At 44.1% G+C, this 18,137-nt stretch overlaps 1 protein-coding gene across 1 annotated transcript in view; it reads left to right on the top strand.

Annotated features, from left to right (window-relative positions):
• The first annotated feature begins 2,407 nt into the window (after positions 1–2,407).
• The window catches only part of FOXP2 (forkhead box P2), a 601,300-nt gene continuing 585,570 nt past the window's right edge, over positions 2,408–18,137 (top strand). The window contains exon 1 of the mRNA XM_084896207.1: positions 2,408–2,754. The gene's annotated coding sequence lies outside the window, so the exon portion shown is untranslated. The remainder of the gene's footprint in view (positions 2,755–18,137) is intronic.

The raw sequence follows: 18,137 nt of genomic DNA, 5'->3' as shown, positions 1-18,137 counted from the left end.
CTGAGAACTTGAACGTCTGGCGGAGTGGCCCTGACTCCTTTGTAGGAAAGCTTCCCAGCAGACTTTTTCGGAACCCTAAAGAGGAAGGCGAGTGAGTGGGGGCCGGGAAGGGGGGAGGGTGAGCCCCTGCGGACCTTGCAGCTCCCCCGCTGCTCCGGGCACAAGCCCTGCGGGACGCCAGGGAGCAGGTCCCCCTCCTCCACGGATTCGAGCGCCCTTTGCTGAGCTCTTTTCCGAAATAGTTTCAGGCCAGCTCGGAGGCTCTGCTGTGTACCTGGGTTTGCCAGGGAGGCATGACCGCAAATCACTGCACTGGAGTGACCCGCACCCTTTCCGGAGGCCGCAGGGGCCCTCCTCCTCCTCTCCCCGCTCCCATCTTAAAAAATGAAAAATAAAAACATTCCATTATTTGCCAACTCTTCAGCCTGAATTTCGGAAACAAACAAACAAACAAACAAACAAACCACAGTGTTAAGAAAGCAGAAGCCATCCGTGAGCAGAGCACCCCAGGGCCGCCTGGAGTTGAAACTCGCAGAAGCACCGCAGTCAGTCCCGGAGCCCAGCCCGCAGCCCCTCCACCCTCCGCCCCCGCCGGCCCCCGGCCTCCCCGGCCGCCCCGCCTTATTGACTTAGTTGGTTTCGCTACTAAACTTGAGGTCGTGTTTACAGACGTGGGTGCCAGCGCTGCTTCCTCCGCAGCAGCACCGCGGGCCCCGAGAGGAAGAGGGGCACCGTGTGTGTGTGTGTGTGTGTGTGTGTGAGAGAGAGAGAGAGAGAGAGAGAGAGAGAGAGAGAGAGAGAGAGAGAGAGAGAGAGAGAGAGAGGAGGGGGGAGCTTGCGCCCGCCCTTTGGAGAAAGGGCGCGCTGCTCTTTGAGGGAAGAAAGACTCAGAGGGAGACCTGTGTGCGGCTCCCGGGGCTCCCCTCCCCCGCACACCCCTGCTGCCCGGGGTAATGTTGAAGTTGGCGGGGTGGAGTGCGGGGCCAGGCTTTCCAGCCTCCCTGGGCGCGGAGGAAAGTTTCCGCGCCTTTCCGATCGCTCTCCGGCCCGACGACCCGCCGGGGACCAGCGCCCGGCTCCGGCTTCGGCGCCCGGGGGGCGCGGGGAGGGTCCCGCCACCCGCGGGCCGGGCGGGAGCGGGGCGGCAGCGGGGGAGGAACCGCCCGCCCCGAGCCCACGCGGGGAGAGGGCTGGGGAGCACCCCCTCCCGCCCGGGCCACGCTCCCCATCGGGCCGAGTCATCCCCTGGGGCCCGCGGGCAGACCGGGGGTCCTGGGTGCCTGAGGCCGGGCCCATTCATTCCCTCCCCACCCGGCGGGCGCCTGGGCTTTGCAGAGAGCGCAGGGCCGGCTCTGGAAGTTCCTCCTTTACTTTCTTTCATCCCGGTTACTGTTGCTCCCCTCGGTCCCTGAGAGGACCCGGTCTCCAAAGCCGGGGACCCTCAAAGTCGCAGCTCAGCCACCACTTTCCAAGCCCCGCCCCCCAGCCGGTGACACGGGATCCTCACCCCTGGGCCCACAGGAGAAGGGAGCCTGGACCACAGGAGCAGGGAGGCAGATCCCCGGCCCCGGGCACCGCGGGCGGCAGAGGCGGGGGCCGGGGTCCCCTCTCTGCCTCCCAGTGCCCTCACTCCCGCCGCCACGGGCCCTGGCCGCCTTCCCGCCCCGGCACTCCGCGCGGAATCCCCGGCTCCTCCGCCAGCAGCCCCGTCTGCCGGAGGACGCGCTCCGGGGACTGCCAAGAAGCAGCAGACACAACTCCCGGTGCCAACACGGCAGACGGTTTTGTTCTCTCCTCCTCCCCACCCCCTCCCCGGGCTGCCTCCGGGCCCGGAGGGAGGAGGCCGGGCGGATCGCGGAGGGGGAGAGGGAGGGGGTGAGGCGGGAGTGGGGGCAGAGCTGGCGCAGAACAAACAAGTTCCCGGCGAGTTGCTTACAGAGCAGGTGGACCTGACGTCAGCCAGGAGCGGAGGCTCCGGGGCCACTGTGAGCCACACTCCGCCGCGGCTCCCCCCCCCCCCCCTTCGGAGAAGTTGTGGGCCGGGGGCGGCGGGCGGACTGAGGCCACGGGCTTCCCACCCGGCCCGCTCCCAACAGCCGCTTTCCGGATCCACGGCAACAACAACAACGCAAAGTAACGCACAAGCAAACAAGTGGCCCCGCAGCACTTTCCGACCCCATAAGGCGTCCCTCCCCGACCCCGTCTGTCTGTCCGAGGAGCCGCGGCCGCAGAGTGTGCACCGGGGGCATCGCCAACAACACGGAGGCGCGCGCCCGGCAGCGCGCGCGCACACACTCATACACACACACACACACACACACACATGCACACACGCGCACACACACACACGCGCACACACACACACGAGACACACACACACACGAGACACACACACACACACACACACACACACACACATACAGACACACACAGATCCGGGTGGGGGGAGCGGCAGCGCCAGACAGCGCGAGCCTCTGAGAAAGCGCAAGACACGCGGGCGCGTGCTGCTCCCCGCGGTCCCCGCGGTCCCTGCGGCCCCAGCCGGAGCCGGGAGCCCCTCCGCCCGCCGGGAGCGCGGGTCCGGCTATTTCAGCGGCCGCCCCCGCCCCCCGCCTCCCCGCCTCCCGCCTCCCCGCGCCCCGGTGCGCTCCCCACGCGCCGCCGCGGCCGCCGGGACCCGCGCGCGGGGGTTTGTTGGGGAGCTTTGGCCGCCGGTGCCACCTCGCCGGGCGCTGCCCCGGCGCCCCCGATCCGGTAAGTTTCTTCGCCTCAACTCCTCCGGCGCTGCGCCCCGCCCGGCGCCGGCCCCCTCCCCGCCCGCCGGCCCGGCCGGCTCGGGACTCGGCGCCGCGCTCCCCGCGCCGGGCGGCGGAGCAAACTTTGGGCCCGGCCCCGGCCCCGGCCCCGGCCCCGCGCGCGGAGGGCTGGGAGGGGGGACCGGCGTCCGGCGCGGGCCGGGAGCCCAGGTCGCCGTCCGAACTTGATCTTGCCACTTGTTATTCTTTTTACTGTTTACGATGGGATCCGGGAACGGGGGTCGGGCGAGGAGAAATCGCCGTCGGCTGGCGGGCGGTGTTGAGTTTTGAATATGCAGAATGTTGCGTGGTCTGGGGAGGCCGGCGGCTGGAGGAAACGGGATGTTGAAATACCAGATGTGTGTTTGTTTACTCTCTTATTTTTGTTATTTGTTGTCTCCTCCTCGCCCTCCTCCGGTCCCCCGCCCCCGCCCCTCGGGGAGAGACACCAGTACAAACATCTGCCGGCGGAGGCACCACGGCTGCTCCGCCGCTGACCTGTCTGCTCCGCTGGCCAGCGCGCCTCCTGGTCCCCGAGTGGGACCCTCACTTCGGCGAAGCTTCCGAAGTTCTTCTCCGGGACCGCGGCGGCGGGGGGACCCCTGGCTCCGGAGGGAAGGCACTCTGGTCCCCAGTGATGCCGGGCAGAGCCGGGCATCTCCACGGCGGCCCCCGTCCCGCTCGCGCCCCGGCCCACGGTTAGCTGCCCCGTCCACCTGTGTGCTCCCCGCGCCCACTGACACTCCGTCCGGCGGTTCTCCCGGCGCCGGGCGGGCATCGGGGGGCATCTGTCCTCTGGGTCTTCTGGGAGGGACCGGGGGAGGGGCGCGCACACCTTTCCCTGCTCGGGGAGGCTTCTGGGTCGGCTCCCATGTAAGTTCAAGTCCGAGGAGGCCAGGACTGCGGGGTGCGGGCGCGGGCGGACCGCACCCGGGTGGCACGCCTCCTACGCCCCTCGGGGATCTGGGATCGGGAATTGGGCGCAGCACGTGCGGCCGCCGCGCCGGGCGGACCCTCGGACCCTCGGACCCTCGAGGAGGCTGCGCGCCCCGCGGTGCGTCCCCGGCGCCCTCCCGCCCGCAGCCTGGGTGCCCAGCACCCGCCTCTGCGAGCCTCCCTGTGGTCTCTGGCCTGCCGGGGAGTTTGCGCTTGGCGGGCGCGGGGAGGAACGGTTGCACTGTGTTCTCAAACTCGGGGACTCTCAGGTAAGTCTCCCTGGACCCAGTGTGCGGGGTGACACTGATGGGGAAGGAAGGAGACGGCCCGCACGTGAGAATGGGAGCCTCTGAGAGTGGAGCCAGTGCGCGTTTTGCTCAGGGACAGGTTAAGAGAGGCCGAACTGGACACCTCTGGGGAGGCTCTTCAGACTCCGGGGTCCCCAAGGAACAAGACAGATCTATTTGTTTATTCAGCCTTTTAACCATCAGGCTTAAAGCACTTAGTGGGCAGCTGCTTGCTGGAAGGGTCCTGTGGCCCCTGGCTTGCAGAACTCCAGGCAGCTTCTGGATCTGGAGGATGTTCCTCAAGTGCTGTTTGCCTCCAGGTGCAGGGATTCTGGACGCCAGAGAGCCAAAGGGCTTGGGCCGGTGAGCGCTCAGCACTGCTGGGGAGGAATGGCGTGAGAGACCACGGGACGTGTGTGAGGTGGGCACACACACAGGCATCCTGGATGCAGACATGCTTAAAGAGCTACCTCCCCACAGTGCCCTGAGTCTATTTGGAGAATAATTAAGCAGTAGCAGATAAGCCCGGGGAGAAAGTGATGCCCTGGTGTCAAGTAGCTGAAGTGGACGTTTTCCAACTGGAAGTGTTTAAAGAGATTAACTTTTAGAAAGCAAAAGTTCGCCCGGAAGGCACATCTTTGCACGCTTTTCTCACTCAAATAGCTCGAATAGTTCTGTTAGGCATCGGTGGAGGCAGGAGGGCTTGTTTCATAGCAAGTTCATGTTAGAGGTCAGATTGAAGTAAAGATGAGCTTTCAGATATTTTCATCTTCAATTCTGCATCGTGGCGGACCCTGGGAAATGTTTTATGTCAAGGGGCCTGTTTATCTTTTCTGTCAACTTGAGTTATGGATAAGCATGTTCTCAGTTTATTGGAATTTTAAAATGCTGTGTTTACTTAGTGCTGCTACACAATTAATTTGCAATTTTTGATTTATTTGTGTATATGTATATATTAATACAGTGGATACAAAGTTATACACACTATGGTCATTAGGATCCTAAAATTTCATTTCAGCTTTCAAGCTTTTAGACGTTCTTTCCTTCCTTGCTTATTTCCTTCCTTTCATTTTCATTACTTAACTAGATTCATGCTCAGTAGTCATTCAGTTTAATATTTCCTTAAGAAACCCACTATTTCATTGTAATCAGAAAGTGAAATAAATGCTTAAGTGTGACTAGGTTAGTAACTTTTGAAGAGTAATCTAGAAACCTGATGATAAATCCCTGTAAGATGAGAGAGGACAGACTCTCAATTTAAAAAGAGCATCTTAATATTTATTTTTAAGTACAATAAATTTTAAGGAATACTTTTTAAAATGCAATTTAAATATGAGTACAATAAATGCTTTAAAATATGCAGATTATTAAAATGTTACCATTACATTAGAATGTATACTAGAATAATCAATGGAAAATATACACAAATAACTATGAACTATGTAAACTGTTTTCCAAAATTCCCCAACTTAAATTTTGGGATTCAGAATGACAAAAATTATAGAGCTCTAGAATGGAAAGAGACCTTTGATTGTATTTTATGAAATGATTTAATGGTTGTATCTGAGTAAATGGTCATTGGAGTTGTTTTTTCTTTCACTCATAATACTGCAGTGGTTTTGCTTTAAAAAAAATATCTCATAATATTCTAGAAACCTAAAATAGAGGGAAATTGTATATGACACACCATAAGAATAGTGGGAGGGGGGAAGATAATCATTAAATTTACAGATAACTTACATTGAGAAACTATTCATTTTGTACAAACAAGAATTCAGAAATACAAAATAACCCTTTGCAGAGCTATCGTACTTTTCATAAAGTACTAGACTTACATTTTATGAAAAGTATATTTGAATATATGAAAATACCTTTATGGCTTGAGACTCATGGAGGCATATAATAGTATAGTGAATGTAGCCAGACAAATGTACCAGACTTTTTATTTCAGGAGAGAAGATGAGGGATAAGGAACTCAATCATATAATATTAATATTATTTGTGATTTTTAAAAGGATTTATAGCTGACTCTGTCTTATTACCCATGTCTGTTTTTGTGTTGACAGTCAATTCAGCTATTAGTTACAATATTGGTACAAAACTGAATGATGGATGTGGTCATGTGTTTTCTGCCTCTCTGAATTAAAACCAGAAAGAGGCCATTGACTTAGTGACTTATCATTAAGACGTTCTCTGGACATGATTGTTGCTAGACACAATTTTAAAATCAGTTGGATTCAGAAATAATACCAATTTCATTACAATTACTGAATACTAATTATTGGTACAAACATTTTTAAACTTTGTTATAAATAGTAGTATTCTTAATAGTAAATGGCTGGATCCAAAATGTACTAACCAGTCCCCATATTTGTACTGCTTTTTTATGAAAGAAAACCTATTTCTTAAACTAGGCCGGAGATTTGCATAGATTTTGAAAGTAACCACACTTATATAATCCTTAATGTATAGAGTTCTAACAAACTTGAGCAAATTCAACCCATAAAGATTGTTGTTTTTATTCTTAATGATTCTAAAACAGTAATCCAAGTGTTTGAAACTTTTAAAAGCGTTTCAAGGTCGGCAGACAATTCAGTTTCATATGCTGTAATGTACTTTAGTTCTGTTTCTTCTTTAGATAACATAAAAATTTTCTTAGGTCCACCTATTATCACTTAATACACTTGCACTCCAGTCATATCAGTTTTATAGTCTTTATCAAGTAAAATAGGTTAAGTGTTTTGGTCTTTTTTTCATGAAGCTTAGGTCATTATCAGTGCTTTCTTATGGAGTTCTTCCAAACTTTTAACTTCATTTGTTTTTTTGAACCTTCAAGTGGACCCCATAGTTGTATGTTTTTTAACACATTAACTAAGGATAATTAGGAGGGTTTTCTAAAAATACTATTACTTTTTTTTTTTTAACCCATCATTGTTTATAGTAGAATGCTCTTCTCGTAGAATGTAGAATAATTTTTCTTGTAGGCATCCTTACCTATTAAAATAAATTGATAATTACAGTTTCTTATTTACTTATGCCTTATTACCTCTGATTTTTTTTGCATATATATACTCTTTTGTTCTGCCCAATGTATTTATCCATCACCCTTCCCCAAATTTTCCAGACAAATTTAAAAAAGAGAGTAACTTGGTGAAATATAAATAAATTACTAAGAGGTTGATGTTAGCATATAGAAATTCTGGAGAGAGGTCTTTAGAGAATATTTAGATTTATTATATTCCAAAACTATTAATATTAAAATGAAAAAATAAACCCTTGTATGTGGGGACTTATTTCCAATAGTAGCATTCATTAAAACTGTTTTTCTTCTCTAAAAAGCTGCTTTGTTGATTTGGTATATTCTCAAATATGGTATTATTAAATACTGTCCTAATTATTTTTAGGAATGTAATCTCAATTTTATAACTGGAGTAACTAGGAATTTTGGCCTAGCTATGCAAATTTTTACTGAGTCGTCAAGTTAACAGTGTATATCTATGCTCTAAAATAAGGTATGTTGGCATCACCACCATTTCATTTAAAAAACAATATTATATTTTACTGATTTGGAGCTTATGATTCACTTTTTATCCTTTTTCACTTGTAATTGTGAACTTTACCTTCTTTAAATTGACTTGGGTTTGTTTATTATTCCAAGTTGCTTCCCATGAACACTCCGGATTCTAAAATTCTTTCAATTTATATAATTTTATCTAAATTTTTATTTAAAATGCATTTTCTCCAAGATTTATCTATTGGGGCCTAGGTTCAACGTTTTGAATTACTGATCTTTCAAATATGTGTTCTTTTACCTATACTGTACTGATTGAATTTAACTTTCCAATTAGCTGTACAGTTCTCTCTTCCTGCATCCAACAAGGATCTCCAGAACATACCTTCCCATTACATTGATAAGTAGGTCATCAGGAGCTCATGTCTTAATTCCTTTCTACTGTGGCAAATTATTTTCATTAACAAAAGCAGAAAAAAACTTAAATGTTGAGCAAGCACATTACTGTGAAACATACGAATCCCCAGGTGTTCACAAACTCTCAGCATTTTTAGTTTATTAATGCTCTTCAATTTCTTTCAATTTTTACCCCAGAAGGCTTAATATATACTCGTACTTTAAGTGAGATAATGTTGATGTAAAATTTAAGTTTTAGTGTTTCTTTTTAAAGATCTTCCTAATATAAGTATAAATGAGTATACTATGAGAATGTCATTTTTTAAAACAGGAAATTAACTGAATTCCTCAAATAAAAGATGCTATGAGAAAGAGCATACAGTTTTTTCTGGTGTTCATTCATTTCTTTTCTTATCAACTTTTATGATGGCATTTTCTGTGAAAAGTTTTTTTGTACACTTACACAACCACAGCCATCATTTTGAAACCTTTCCTCAATTTAAGAAGAAACAAATTTTCTAAAAAATGTGCTTTGGGGTTAAAAAGTTAGTGATAGACATATTTTAGAGAAGGCATTTATAAGGTTTTTCACTGGCAGATAGTAAAGAGAAACTCATAGTATACTAATCCAAATATCTTCACAGCTTAACATATGCACTGTCATAAAATCATCTCATTTTTTAAAAAAAGATCTCCAACATCCTTAGGAACTATTCCTCACCATTGCTTCACCCAAATTTGTGTTCCAGGATTTGGTTGATCTATATCTGTATTCCTGAAGCTAACTCTTCACTTCCTTTTTGTCTTTGATATTTTCCCTCTCTCGATCTGCCTCTAGTTTAGCTAGATGGCACTCCAAAATCTTGTTTTGTACATCTGGTTAGTACAACCACTGTTAACCAGTCTAATCAGATTGACCTTCATCTCCTCTGAATTGCCGCAATAGCTGCTTAGTTGATCTCCCTTCTTCCTCAAGGCTCCACAGTTTATTTTTCACACAACAGCGATCTTTTAAAAATAGGTCTGATTATGTCATTCTTTTGTAAAAACCTTCCAGTAGCTTATTATGTCTCTCTGAATGAGAGACAAAGATTTTACAGAAGTCCATATTATCCCAGCTACCTATCTGACATTACTTCCTAACATTTTGCTCTTATTCAGTCAACCCTAGACACACTTAGTATTCCTCAAAATAGAATAAGATGATTTCTACCTCAGAGTTATGCTCTCTGTCTGGAATGCTCTATTCTCAAGTAGCTTCATTCACTTCTGGTCTCAACTCAAATGTATCTTTATTACAGAAGCCTTCTCTGATGGCCTTAGATAACATCAGAAATCCTCATGGATGATGTTGTACCACCTTTACCATTCATTATTCATCTCCATAACACTATCAGCAACTGGCATTTATTCAATAAAATTTTGTTTATAGCCCTCGCCAGTTTGGCTCAGTGGATAGTGCGCCAGTCCATGGATCGAAGGGTCCAGGGTGTGAGTCCAGGCAAGAGCACAGTACCTCTGTTGCAGGCCCACCCTAGCCCCATGTGGAAGGCAACCAATGGATGTCTCTCTCTCACTTCTATGTTTCTCTTTCTGTGTCTTTTCCCTTCCACCCACTCTCTCTGGAAATCAAAGGGAAAATATTCTTCGGTGAGGATTAACAACAACAAAATTGTTTATCATTTCTACCCCCAGTGAGTCAGAGATTTTGTTTTAACTGTCCTAACCCACTGCTTAAAACGTTACCTCAAACTTGGTAGGAGCTCTGAAACTAAATATTGAATGAAGGAATAAAGGACTTGTTGGAGGCCCAAGAAGTTATTTCTGTGTGCATCACTGTCTCCTTGTTTTTTATGTAATTGGAATAACTTTTCACCTAACTTAATCTTTCTAGAGTTCTTTCATACCATTTCACACTTGGGATATTATATAATTTACTGTAAGTTTACTATTATATTGGCCAAGACATGGTTATTATGTCAGGTGGGTATACTTCAAATTCAGCTTTTTGTGTCCATTTTATTCTTTTTTTTTTTTTTTTTAATATTGTTGGAAGTATTTTATAAATTCCCTTTTCCCCTCATTGACCTCTCCCAGCCCGACCTCACCCCCTACCACCCTATTGTCTGTGTTCACTGGTTAAGCATATCTTATGACTATCATAAGTATTGTACATAGATGTTCCTAGTGGCTATACTATGACTACAATGTGGACATAGCAAGTATTTCTAGGATTGTCTTTGGGTAAAGAAGGAGGGATGTGGGTCAAACCAAGGTCTCTTCTGAAAACCTTTAAAATATATATGGTTTTACTTCTTGACATTGACACACACGCATAAGTATACAACTTGTCATTTTTCTTAACCTTCCAATATTCATCCTTAAATAGAGCATACTGAAGATTTATGACTTGATGGAAAGTCCATTTCTCTAAATTTAAAATCCCACTCTTTAGCTTGCTCAAATTGCTTTTGGACACCTAAAACTAAAGGTGTGAGTAAGTGATACAACTATCCATATAACACCACACAAATATAGATAATGTATAATAATAAAAACATAATATGCTAATTAGACCAGACAGCCAAACAACCTTCTGGATGTCATTCTGGACGACTTTCCAGATGAATCTAAGGCAGCCGGGGGCAGAGGAAGAGTGGTTAGTGATGATCAGGTAGGCAGGCGAGCAGTTAGGGGCAATTAAGCCGGCAGGCTAGTGGTTAGGGGAGATCAGACAGGCACACAGGCAGAGGTGGTTAGGGGTGATCAGACAGGCAGGCGAGTGGTTAGGAGGCAGAGTTCTCAGATTGCGAGAAGGTGCCAGCTGAGCTGAGGGACACCACCCTCTCATGAACGAATTTCATGCATGGGGCCTCTAGTTTCTTGTAAACCTAATGCCCTATAGCTCTCCTTCTTACATATTATATCCTTATTTTAAATGTGCAATAACTTGCTCAGCAATTTTATTCTAAATATCATGAGAACAGTGAAAAGTATATATGATTGTTTCTATTGATAATGAGGAGGAGGTCTCTCTTTGCTCATTTCTTTTCATTTTTCTCTTTTCCTTTTCTGTCCTCTAGACAGAATTATTAGATCTTTCAAAATAATTCTGGTAGCTTATTAAACCACCAGTGACTATGTGATCCTTGGAAAATTCTAAAGCAAAGCAAAGCGGGGTTTTAATATGCAAGTACCCCTCTTTTCCCATTTTAAATAATATTAAGTCACATGTCTACTCCTCTACTCCTGCTCCCTAGCTACCCAGTGCCCTCCATGTTGCCATCTGGCTATTTCAAGTCCCAATATATTCTGCTTTCCTGGTTCTGAGTAGGGACATTTGCATTTAAGGACTTCTCTGATGATAATAACACACATCAGAGTGTGAGTGAGAATAACATTTTCTGGGAAATATAATTATTGTCCCAGATAGTAAAATACTCAGCTTGGTTTACTACACAGAACCCCGTGTTAAGTGCCAAGAGATCTGCATCCTGATACTAGGTCTGTCTATAATTATTGTGTGATATTGAGCAGATCACTTCCTCCAAATTTAAAAAGAGGCTGGATTTATTTTTAGGTTACTTTCAACTAAAACATTTTATGTGAAGTACCTGGATTCAAATTTGAAGCTATGAACATGTTCTCTCCTTAGTACCTTATCACCAAGCATACTATATAAGTGTGAAAGGGGAAAAAAAAACATATACTTCCTAAAATAAAAACTAAAACCAACAAAAATTATCAACAAATAGTTTTGCTTATGAAGCTCACAGGGAGCTCAGTTAAAATTTAAAAGTTGTGGGGCCCTTTGTTTGTTTTTGTTTTCTTAGCCTACTAGGTAGTCTCACACCACACCCTTCTTTCTCAGTCAGGAATGGAGCCTCATCTTATTTAAACAGAATGCTAAAACAAGAAGAGGGTAAGATAGAGTGAATGAAGATTTGATCATATGGGGCTAAGAAAAATAAATAACCACCCAAACTCTCTTCCCTGAAGTGCATATATTAACACTAGAAGCCCAATGCACGAAGATGCCTGCTGGAATGGGCTTTCCTTTCCCTGGCTGCTGGCACCTCCTTTGCACTCCCGCCCAGCCCCTTTCTGCTCCGGCCCTGGAGCTGCCTTTTTCCACCCCAGCCCGCCTTTCCACACTGCCAGAGGCCCTGAGAGACCTGGGGTGGGGCAGAATGCCATATCAATGACACAAGTGTCATGTGAACCCAGCCCCCCACCCTGCATTCAGTGGCTGAATATGCAAATTAACCACAGACTTTGTTGGGTTAATTTGCATATCAGCCCTGATTGCCTGGTATCTTAGCGGAGATATGGTCAATTTACATGTTTGTCTATTATTAGGTAAAATACCATAGGTATTGATTTCTTCACAATTTTGACCTTGTCCTATGCTCCTTCATATATGTAGTGATGATGCCACCAATTCAGAAATAAAATGTGGAGTTGAGTAAGCTGTTTGGTAAACTTTATTTATTTATTTTTAATTAAATTTATTAGGGTGACATTGGTCAACATGATCACATAGGTTTCAGGTGTGGGATTCTGTGTTATAAGATCTGTATATCCCACTGTGTGTCCACTACTCAGATCTGATCAAAGTCAGAACTCCTGTCACCATCAACCTCCATCCCCTTCCCCCTGGCAACTTGTTTTTCACAAGTTTCAATTTTATATCTCACATATGAGTGAAATCATAAGGTTCTTAGCTTTTTCAGACTGACTGATTTCACTTTGCATAATATCCTCAAGGTCCATCCATGTTGTTTGAATGACACTGAGTAGTATTCCACTGGGAATATGGACCACATCTTCTCTATCCAGTCACCTATAGCAGGACACTTTGGCTGTTTCCATGTCTTGGTCAACCCGAGTAATGCTGCAATGAACGTGGTTGCATATAACTTTGTGAATACATGATTTCAATTTTTTTTTGTATATACCCAGAAGAGGGATTGCTGGGTCATGTTGTAGGTCTACTCTTATTATTATTTATTTTTTAGCAACTGCCAGATTGCCTTTTGTAGTGGGTGTATCAGTTTGCATTCACACTAGTTTGCATTCTCCACAGCCGCTCCAACACTTGTCATTGCTTGTCTTGGTAACAGCCACTCTACCAGGTGTGAGGTGCTATCTCCTTAGAATCTGGATGTGCATTTCCCTCACTGCCAGTGAGGTGGAACATCTTTTCATGTATCTATTGGCTGTTCGTATGTCTTCTTGGGAGAGGTCAGGTCCTCTGCCCACTTTTTGAGTGGGTTGTCTGGTGTTGAGTTTTGTGAGTTCTTTATATATTTGGGGGATTATATAAAAATAAAAACTCAGGAGAAACCATTGTCAGAGCTACACTTTGCACATATCATATCCTATCTGGTTGGCTGCTCTTTGTTCTGTGTTTGTTTGTTTTTTGCTGTGCAAAAGCTTTTTAGTTTGACATAGGCCCATTCATTATTTTTGCCTTTACTTCCCTTGCCTTTGGGGTCAAGTTATAATACTTTTTTTTTTTCTTTATCGATTAAGGTATTACATATGTGTCCTTATCTCCCCATTTAAAATTAGATGTAAAGTGTGTCCCCCCCCTCCCCCGCCTCTTATGGACTTTACATAGAGAGGCATCCATTTTCAGAACCTACATAAAATGTTGGTCCAATCTATTCAGTGTGCATTGGAAATACATACAACTCCCGACTATAGGAGCACTCCATATCTTCACGAGAGTTTACACAGTGCACCGCTTAGAAAGTTTTGCCCCAAATCTCTTGAGACATCTTTCTTCTCTCGGGAACTGCCAAAGGGTTTTTAGAGCCTCATCTAAATCATTCCTTCACTCCTTTGCTGCCCCATCCAAAAATCACGACATGCATACATCATGCTAAGTGTTCATTCCTCATGAGGAGTGCTGTCCCATACAAAGAAAGGTCTCTTTTCTCATACTGTGACAATCAGCCCACTATGCAGACAAACAAGACAGCAATGAAGGCTGCTTCTCAGACCTTAAGGGATTATAAATTGTGATGGATTTTAGCAGTGACGTAAGCTTGTCAACATTCATATTTCAGTACCTTTTATGTTGTTCGATGTTGTAGAGAATGTATACTCCTGTAACTAAAAATAAATTTCATCTGACAGCCTGACTTTGTATTGCCCGAAATATAAAAAATTTAAATTTATATGTTCTTGATCTGTTTGTATTTCTTTACTTCCAAAGAAGTATACATTTATGTTGCTCTCCTATCATTTCTAATTATTTGCTGTTGTACTTTTCAACAATGTCAAACTATCCCTAGCTCTGCATGTCTATTGCTGAAACTATTACACAAATGAAAGGCAATGCAATTTGTGACTTCTAATTGGTGTTTGGTTTTATATTTCTGTTCTGTTTCTTATCCCTCTAATTGTGTCCTGAAAATATTTCATTTCCACTGGGCTGAAATAATACCAGATACTAAAGTTTGACTATTTACATGCTATATTACTGTATTGCTCATATTGCTATATTAACCCATTGTGCACCATAAGTGTCTGTAGACGCTTTCCCATATGCCAACAGCGTCTATAAAAAAAAGAAAAAAAGTTTTACTTAAGCTGTATCCCTGACCAACTTTAAAATCACTTTTTGTGAGAATTTTCAGCTGAAAATATTCAAGAACACCCGAATTGTGAGTAATATATTTATTTTTGTAATATTCATTGCAAATTGATTTTTAAAATTAAACTCAGAATATCATGGCGTGTGGGGATGGTTTCCATTTTGGACATGTGGCAGTTAACTGGTTAAAGGAACATCAATATATTAAATTTTGTTTTTATTTTAAGAGGCAACTTGTTTTTCAGATTGTATAATAACATTTTAAGTGGAAATGTACAATAATAGAGAATAGATGGTAATTTATGACTACATTTTTATGAGAAGATATTTGAAAATAGAATGAATGTATCATTTTACTTTTTTATATATTAACTAGAGGCCCAGTGCATGAATTCATTCATGGGTGGGGTCTGGTGGGCCCCGCCCCAATCAGGGGATTAGGGCCAGGCCTGTTGGGAAGAGGAGATGGCGGGAGGTTGGCCAGCTGGCCTGCCTTGATCAGGGCTTGATCAGGGCAGGGCTGACTCAAGGGAAGGGGCTGCAGGTGATTGGCTGGCAGACTGCGCCCCCAATTGGGGTGGGGTGGGGCTAATTAGGGGCAGAGCTGGCTAGGGAGAAGGGCCATAGGACAATTGGGATGGTGGGGCTGATCAGGGGTGGGGCCAGTTGTGGGGAAGGGCTGTGGATAGTTGGCTGGATGGCCATGCCCCCAAATGGGGTGGGGCAGCCAATCAGGGGCCAGTGGCCTGGGGGAGGGCCCATAGGTAGTTAGCCAGCCAGCCCTGCCCCTAATCAGAGTGGGGGGGGGGGTGGGCAAATGAGGGCAGGGCTGGCTGTGGGGAGGAGCCGCAGGCAGTTGTGGCCAGTCCTGCTCATGATGGGGTGGTGGGGGCCCATCAGGGCTGGGGCCAGACAAGGAGAGGGGCTGCAGGAGGTTGGCTGGGCTATCAGGGGCGGAGTGGCCAGGGGGAAAGGCTACAGGGGGATTGGTGGGCCGGCCCCACCTTGCTATTGAGCCAGTTCACTGGCCACAGTGGGTGTCATAGCAACTGATTGTTCCAGTCATTATGGTGTTCTGGTTGCTGGCTTTATATACATATATATATATATATATACACACACACACACACACACACACACACACACACACACACACATATATATATATATATATATATATATATATATATATATATATATATATATTATTCATGAAACAGTAAAAATATGTTTATTTTTGAAAAGCTATTTAGTTGTACATCTGCTATTTCATTTTAAAATAAGATATTGATTACTATGTTATAGAAGTGATCCAGCTATTATCTCAAAAGATTTACTTTCATTGTGATTTATAAGTGACACAAATCGTATTTTAATTATCTTTACAAAGTAGTTTTAAATTCTAATATTTTTCCATTTTTAAATTAAAGGTAATTTACTCTTTTCAGTGTAAAATTTTGAATATTTTTAAAAACATGTAGTTGTGCAGTCTCTACCACAGCAAGATCCAGAACAGGTCCAGCATGCTCTGTATTTTTCCTTGTGCTTTTTAGTCAACCCCTCTCCACCTTCTCCAGTTCCTGGGATTTGCTGATATGTTTTCTGTCCTTTGGTTTTGTCTTTTCAAGTGTGTCATTTGGTGGTGGTGGGTTACAATAAATATAATAGATTTGGCATATAACATTGTATAAATTTAAGGTGCCACCATGTTACTTTGATACACTCATATATAATATGGTTGCCCTCATAACAATCTTTTATCACATTACATAATTTTAATATAATATTGTCATCTATATTTATTATACTGATCTCTATGGCTTACTTACTACCCATTGCAAGCTTGTACCATTAAGCAATATCTACTTTGTCTTTCCAGCCCATCCCCTGGTGACCATAATTTTACTCTCTTTTTTACGAGTTTGACTTTATTTTAGTTTATATATAAGTGATATCAAAGAGTACTTGTCTCTCTCTGTGTCTAACTTGGCTCACTTAGCAAAATGTGCTCAGTGTCCATCTATGCTGTCCATTAAGTATCGGCACATCCCCCTTTCTCACGGCTGAATAGTATTCTATTGTGGACACACATACCGTGTTTCCCCGAAAATAAGGCATCTTCCGAAAATAAGACCTAGTGCATGGAAAGATAAGACATCCCCTGAAAATAAGACCCAGCGCAACTTTGGGAGAAAAAATTAATATAAGACACTGTCTTATTTTCGGGGAAATAGGGTACCATATTCAAGTTTGTGTTATAAATAGAATCTTAAGTATTTAGCCTTTGGAATCAGGCATTTTTCTCTTAGCACACGCATTTGAGATTCCTCTATATTGTTTGATGATCATTTTTGCCTTTTCAGGAATGTAGTTGCTTGTTCGTTTCATAACTTCTTAGGAGTAGAAAATTCTCTCATTTTTTTCACCCAAATAAATTTGTGTATATATAGCCTTACATTTTTTTTGGCTTATAAATTGACTTGGCTTATGTTGATAACATGAGACCTTACTGGGTAACATGTCCAGGGATTATTTTGGGAATCTTTACCATAGTTCTCTACCCTCCTTCCTGCTTTTACTGTCTCTCTCTTGCTCTCGTACTTGCTTTTCTTGCTCCCACAGGCATATATCTTTTCACTTCTAACTGATGGAAAGCTGTAAGACTCTGCAGCTAGGCACGTCTTAAAGAAAAAAGCAGCTCATCCTCAGGTGTTTATAATAATGTTCATTTATTTATTCACTTACTTGTTCATTCCTAATCATTGATCATTCACCAGTTCCCATAAATGGCAAAAGAAGTACCAAGAATCCTAGAATTCAAAGGAACCTTTGGGATCATAAAGCTAGCTTTCCAATATCCCTTCTCCGCAGATGGGAGACAGGGCTAGGTTTGTTATACTGGAGCCTCTGTCAAGTAGCCTATGGGGTGCATTGTAGGGGAAAAGGGAATTAGTTGAAAGGTAAATAAAAAAGTGAAAAGGGCTGCTTAGAACAAAGTATCAGTTTGAAGGGGCTAGCTAGGCTGAAGTGCAACAAAAACCAGGGATGCCAAGAGGGGAGTAAAAGTAAACAAGACGCCTGGAGAAATTTCCTATTTTTTTGGCTTTTTATAGACAAATGGTGAGCAGTTTAAGATCTGAATGTGAAGGAGGCAATCCCGAGTTGCCATAGTCCTGGCTAGTGATGTTCAACATTGAAAAAATAATAATAATTAATAAAAAGTTCTTTCTTAACATTGAATTGGAATCTATTAATGAGACATTATTTCTAGCTCTGTTTTTTTTGGATTTCACAGAGTTAACTTTTCAAATCTTTCTCAGGTTGAAATAAGTCGTGTTTCTTCAGTTATACCTAATATACTATTTGCATTTATTTTACCCTTTGCAGTTCTGATCACTCCTCTAGGAATGCTGCTGTTGGCCAAAGTTCCCTCCAGAGCTAAATCAACCACCCAGGATTATGGCCTGACCAACAAAGCACACATTGAGAATTTAACTCCTTTTTTTCTCCAGCCTAATAGCACATTCATTTTTTTAAATCATGTTGCATTGTTACTAGAATTGTAATTTATTTTATATAACTTGGAATTAATATACAATTTGAATAGT

This window comes from Pipistrellus hanaki (assembly GCF_964339955.1).
Source record: "Pipistrellus hanaki genome assembly, chromosome: 10".
In the NCBI taxonomy this organism is placed as follows: domain Eukaryota; kingdom Metazoa; phylum Chordata; class Mammalia; order Chiroptera; family Vespertilionidae; genus Pipistrellus; species Pipistrellus hanaki.
This window is presented reverse-complemented; position numbering and strand designations above follow the sequence as displayed.